The 6916-nt window shown below is 53.6% G+C and overlaps 1 long non-coding RNA gene across 1 annotated transcript; it reads left to right on the forward strand.

Moving 5' to 3' along the window:
- Positions 1-209: 209 nt before the first annotated feature.
- Positions 210-6196, forward strand: LOC139257288 (uncharacterized). Its single transcript, XR_011592239.1, has 3 exons — positions 210-297; positions 872-1033; positions 6118-6196. It is a non-coding gene; the product is annotated as an uncharacterized lncRNA (long non-coding RNA).
- The last annotated feature ends 720 nt before the right edge of the window (positions 6197-6916 follow it).

The raw sequence follows: 6916 nt of genomic DNA on the forward strand, positions 1-6916 counted from the left end.
TCTTTGCATTTTCCTTAATTTTAAGGATTCCTTCTTTAGTTTACTCACAGCCTGAAGTCATTGTTTGTCTCCTTGAAGACTTTTCCCTGATATTCTGAAGAAGAATTATCTCTTCGGTTATAATTTGATGAAATTTAAGAACTGAATTCTGTGAACAAACCCTTTTTGATCTCCACAGATTCGGATCAATTTACAAACTGAGTTCCGGAAACAAATGGTTCTAAGCTCCACAGATCCTGATGAGATTCAAAACTAAGTTGCATGAACAACTGATCTCCAGAGATTCTCAAGACTTTGGTAAGCTTTAAACCAACCTGCCCCTTACCTGTCGAGAGCTTTTCAGCATCTGCACTTCAGCTGCTGGTGAAACCCACCTCCCTCTGGGTTGCCATGGTTATCACTGTGATGTCATGTGACAAGCTCCTCAGTTATAATGTGGAGGCTGATGCAAGGCCAAGGTTGAGAGCCCATATAAGGACTGCAGGCTGTTTGAGGCTGGCTGGGTTTAAGCACAGACCTGAGATGCATTGTGGGGGGTGGGGGGCAATTCTAATCTAAGCCGCCCGTCGGAAAACTGAGGGGATCTGGTGCCGCGCTGGTTTCACACCCCGCCTGATCTCGCTCTCATTGCAGTCACTGTACGGAGCATAAACACCGGCATCTGATGGGCTGAATGGCCCGTTTCTGTGCTGTAAATTCTATGGGGGTAAAATTCGCCTGGTTTGCACCTCCCATTAGCACCTGTGGGGGCGGTAACGGGGCACTAATGGGTTACCGGCCGAGCGAGGCGATTTCACCGAAGCCTGTGAAATTCCCTGGCGGTTTTGCGCTGGCGCTAACACTTAATGCCTCGCCCTCTTGTGCCCAGTAGATTGTGCCGTTATCCGGTGAGCAGCGCCCTGTCAGTGCCCTGGATGTGATACTCGCTCCCGCACCCTGCAACATCACCGGGCCTCAACCACAGCAGCTGCAGGAGGCATTGTCACCTCGGCCGGCCGCTTGGGGAGCGATATTTAAAGGCAGTGGTGGTCAGGTAAGGCAAACTTCATATCTCTCCTCAGACTGGTGCCTCCTGATTTCTTGTGAACCTGCGATTTCTCAGCTCTGCAATCTCTGAGAGTGCTTGAGGCTGCTATGTGCATAGCACAGATCCCGTGTCCCGACAGACACAGCATCAATATTGATGGAACCCATCATTGGCCCGACCCTGTAAGTGAGGGAAGGGGCCTGTAAAGATGGCAGTGCTGCACTGAACATTGCTCAGCACTCGGCCGCTCCCACACCTCTCACACACTTTCGCTCTCGAAGGGAAGAGGTAGCACTTGTTTTAGTGTTCCACTTCCCTCTTGGAGCACTAAAGCTGAAGGAGCAGCAAATCATTTTCGCCTGGCAATACATTTTTCCTGCTTCAAAAGTTATTGCCCCAAATGCAATCTCCAGCTCTGTGTAAATGTTGATTCATTTCCCCGTATCCTGCACTCTGCAGTCGGCCATTTTGTGACACTGATGAAGTGGGGGAGGGAACGGTGAGCTGTTAGAGCAAAGCTGGTTAAAGGGGCATTGAGCCGATTGTCCACAGTTTGCAGTGACAGCACATTTCAATAATTACCATAAGATCCTGACATCGTTCTGGGGTTGTGACAATAGCTGGTGTAACGTGTAAGGCCAGAAAGTTGTCTGCAGCCCAAATTTAAAGAGATGCACTTCCTTAATGGCAACTCATCTTTTATGGGAAGGGGTTAATTTTAACCTCACCCCACCAGAGAGAAACATATGTGATCAGATTGGCCACCAGAGGTTGTGGTGGTGAGTGAGGGAGGGGTGGTGAGTGGTGGAGGGGCGGTGCGTGAGTGAGGGGTGAGTGGGGGAGGGGTGGTGAGTGAGGGAGGGGTGGTGAATGGGGGAGGGGTGAGTGAGGGAGGGGTGGTGAGTGGTGGAGGGGCGGTGAGCGAGGGAGGGGTGGTGAATGGGGGAGGGGTGAGTGAGGGAGGGGCGGTGCGTGTGGGAGGGGCGGTGAATGGGGGAGGGGTGAGTGAGGGAGGGGCGGTGCGTGTGGGAGGGGCGGTGAATGGGGGAGGGGTGAGTGAGGGATGGGCGGTGCGTGTGGGAGGGGTGAGTGGGGGAGGGGTGGTGAGTGAGGGAGGGGTGGTGAATGGGGGAGGGGTGAGTGAGGGAGGGGCGGTGCGTGTGGGAGGGGTGAGTGGGGGAGGGCTGGTGAGTGAGGGAGGGGCAGTGATTGAGTGATGGGTGGTGAGTGGGGGAGGGGTGGTGCGTGTGGGAGGGGCGGTGAATTGGGGAGGGGTGAGTGGGGGAGGGGCGGTGAATGGGGGAGGGGTGAGTGAGGGAGGGGCGGTGAGTGAGGGAGGGGCAGTGATTGAGTGATGGGTGGTGAGTGGGGGAGGGGTGGTGCGTGTGGGAGGGGCGGTGAATTGGGGAGGGGTGAGTGGGGGAGGGGCGGTGCGTGTGGGAGGGGTGAGTGGGGGAGGGGTGGTGAGTGAGGGAGGGGTGGTGAATGGGGGAGGAGTGAGTGAGGGAGGGGCGGTGAGTGAGTGAGGGGCAGTGAGTGAGTGAGGGGTGGTGAGTGGGGGAGGGGTGGTGCATGTGGGAGGGGCGGTGAATGGGGGAGGGGTGAGTGGGGAGGGATGTGTGGGGGAGGGGTGAGTGGGTGAGGGGTGAGTGGGGGAGGGGTGAGTGGGGGAGGGGCAGTGAGTTGGGAAGGGGCAGTGAGTGGGGGAGGGGTGGTGCGTGTGGGAAGGGTGGTGAATGGCGGAGGGGTGAGTGGGTGAGGGATGTGTGGGGGAGGGGTGAGTGGGTGAGGGGTGAGTGGGTGAGGGGTGAGTGGGGGAGGGGTGAGTGGGGGAGGGACAGTGCGTGGGGGAGGGGTGGTGCGTGTGGGAGGGGCGGTGAATGGCGGAGGGGTGAGTGGGGGAGGGGTGAGTGGGGGAGGGACAGTGTGTGGGGGAGGGGTGAGTGGGGGAGGGCAGTGAGTGGGGGAGGGGCAGTGAGTGGGGAAAGCCACTTTGATTAATCGGAGATACTGTTGCCAATGGACACAGAGGCGTTCTGTGCATGCGCGGCTACCTGTTCGCAATGTCACTCCGTGCGCCCGGGTGAAAACATTTGCACAAATGTCGGTGCAGTTTCTCAGGCCGTTTGCACAAGTGTCGGCCGGGTCCCTCCGACGCTGAAACTGCTTTGGATCGAGCCGAGGGCCTGTGCTCAATCAACCCTCGATCTTGGCTACAAAAGGAACTCCCCGAAAGCCTCAATTACCAGCTGCAATCAACCATACACAGTGTCCCCATCACCACACACAGTGTCCCCATCACCACACACAGTGTCCCCATCACCACACACAGTGTCCCCATCACCACAAGGTGTCCCCATCACCACACACAGTGTCCCCATCACCACACACAGTGTCCCCATCACCACACAGTGTCCCCATCACCACACACAGTGTCCCCATCACCACACACAGTGTCCCCATCACCACACACAGTGTCCCATCACCACACACATATCCCCATCACCACACACACTGTCCCCATCACCATACACAGTGTCCCCATCACCACATACAGTGTCCCCATCACCACACACAGTGTCCCCATCACCACACACAGTGTCCCCATCACCACACACAGTGTCCCCATCACCACACACGGTAAGTATCCCCATCACCACACACAGTATCCCCATCACCACACACAGTGTCCCCATCACCACATACAGTGTCCCCATCACCACACACAGTAAGTATCCCCATCACCACACACAGTAAGTATCCACATCACCACACACAGTATCCCCATCACCACACACAGTGTCCCCATCACCACATACAGTGCTCCCATCACCACACACAGTGTCCCCATCACTACACACAGTGTCCCCATCACCACACACAGTGTCCCCATCACCACACACAGTGTCCCCATCACCACACACAATATCCCCATCACCACACACAATATCCCCATCACCACACACAGTGTCCCCATCACCACACACAATATCCCCATCACCACACAGTGTCCCCATCACCACACACAGTATCCCCATCACCACACACAGTGTCCCCATCACCACACACAGTGTCCCCATCACCACACACAGTGTCCCCATCACCACATACAGTGTCCCCATCACCATACACAATATCCCCATCACCACACACAGTATCCCCATCACCACACACAATATCCCCATCACCACACACAGTGTCCCCATCATCACACACAATATCCCCATCACCACACACAGTATCCCCATCACCACACACAATATCCCCATCACCACACACAGTGTCCCCATCACCACACACAGTATCCCCATCACCACACACAGTATCCCCATCACCACACACAATATCCCCATCACCACACACAGTGTCCCCATCATCACACACAATATCCCCATCACCACACACAGTATCCCCATCACCACACACAATATCCCCATCACCACACACAGTGTCCCCATCATCACACACAATATCCCCATCACCACACACAGTATCCCCATCACCACACACAATATCCCCATCACCACACACAATATCCCCATCACCACACACAGTGTCCCCATCATCACACACAATATCCCCATCACCACACACAGTATCCCCATCACCACACACAATATCCCCATCACCACACACAGTGTCCCCATCACCACACACAGTGTCCCCATCACTACACACACTGTCCCCATCACCACACACAATATCCCCATCACCACACACAGTGTCCCCATCACCACACACAGTGTCCCCATCATCACACACAATATCCCCATCACCACACACAATATCCCCATCACCACACACAGTGTCCCCATCACCACACACAGTGTCCCCATCAGCCGTGCAGTGTAGGGGACTCTATTGCAGGTACAGCTGAGCTGGCAGCATTTCAGATCAATGCCAGCTCTCAGATTTACTCGTCTGCCTCCCTTGAATCCCCATGGCCTCTTAAAGCTCCCAAACATAAGGCAGCAGACCACTGTGCCAACAGAAACACTGGAATGTTGTTCTGGGAACATTCCCGGTGTGCTCCCAGATTTCAGGTTCGGTCAGACCCCACACCCCACCAATGGTCCTGTTAATCTGTGTGGCTGTGCAGCGCTCTGGAGGTCCTGGGCAGGCCCACGTGCTGAAATTTAAAGAAGCAGCGCACCCCCAAAAGTCAGGGGGGACATTTTACACCACACCCCCTCCCCCCGAGGCTCCGCAGCAAGTTGTAAAACCAGCACTGTATGGACAGCACAGTGCTGCACGGGGACAAATAAGGAGCTGACGCTTCCCAGTAGATTGTGTCGGCTTCTACTTGAGCTGGGTCCTGAATGTTTGCTTCATTTAAAGGTTCTGGTATATCGAACAATATCCGGGGGATAAAACCCCTGTAACAGAGTGACTGCTGCCAATGAGCCGGAAGCTGCACAATGCCCACTTCCAGTTCCTTACATCATCACCCGTGCCACATTTGTGAATGCACAAGATTGCCAAAACTTCCACACAGGTGTAAAAATAGGCAAAATGTGATATTTCCAAAAATATTTGCGCGTGTGCAAATTGTAAATTCCCGCGAAATGGTCAAAAGATGTTGCTAGCCGCCAGCTCCCCTCCGATTGGCGAGTTTGTAAAACAAACTGTCCGCTCATTGGTTCATTTCCCTGCACATCATTCTGACCCTGGCATGGACAATAACATCGAGCAAAACGGTAAAAGAATGTTGTGTGGCCTGGGTTTGTGACTGGATGTGTCTGCAGCGATTTTAGAAAAATAATATACACAGAAGGAAGGTCATTTCTGTTATGTTAAACTTGAAGCAGGGATGACGTTACTGCCTCCTGTGATTGGCTGCTGGGGTCACATGGGCTGGGTCAGGGGTCCACAAGTTGGTTTGTCACACAGTCCTCGTTTCCCCATTGGTTTTCTGTCAGTAGTCTCCGCCCTGCTCCCCTGTGTGATTGGAATAGTGTCAGATACCCCTTGTGCATGTGCACAGACCTCCATTGCCATGTGGTGGGCGGAGCGATTGAACGTCATGTCCTTACTACTGCAGTGAAATTCATCGGGATTTATCTTGGTGAGTAAAGTGTTTTTGATTTCAGCTTCTACGGATGGACAAGTACCAGCTGCACAACTGCTTTGTTTCATTGGCAGCAGTCGGTTCCAGCGCAGACAACCTCGTGACCGACTACTCAGCCAGTGGCTTTTCCAGGATTTATCTTGGTAAGTAAAGTGTTTTTTGGATTCAGGCTTCTATGGACGGACGAGAACCAACTGCAACCCCTTTCTCCATATGTATAATCTACATATGTAAAAATATAAAACAATGAAGAAAGGAACTAAAGATCCACATTTGTGCGGCTGGGGTGTAAACGGGTTTCTTAAAAAATAGAAAAATGGAAGAAATGTGAGAGACTTGCCTCAGTAATGGGAATGGACACTGGAGATAAGAGCAAAATACTTCCAGCACAACCCAACTTGCTTGCCTCCAGGGTCCCGGCCCACCTGTCCACGAGAGCGCCCTTTATCTACCCACTGATTGGAGGGCTGGGCGCCAGCTTCCCTCCCATTTGTAGGGGAGGACGAAAACCCCCTCATTTTACCCAGAAGGAAAAGAGCTGTGGGATCTGTCTGTGCCGCAATGTGAATTGAAACCGAGACGATTTGACCTTGGCAGAGCACTGATTGGACGGGGGAGGACACTGGAGGGCCAATGGTGGGACAGAGTCAGCCCGAAGCATGGGGCTTTCAAGCCAATGGGAAAGCACTTGCCCGAAAACTGTGGGACTGACTCAGCGCCATTATCGGGCTATTGTCTTCCCTATGTTTACACTGTGGAGGGAAATTATGCAGACCTTCAGAAAACTAGGGAGCCCAAAACAAACCAAGGGCCTACACAAT

This window comes from Pristiophorus japonicus, unplaced genomic scaffold, assembly GCF_044704955.1.
Source record: "Pristiophorus japonicus isolate sPriJap1 unplaced genomic scaffold, sPriJap1.hap1 HAP1_SCAFFOLD_814, whole genome shotgun sequence".
NCBI lineage: Eukaryota > Metazoa > Chordata > Chondrichthyes > Pristiophoridae > Pristiophorus > Pristiophorus japonicus.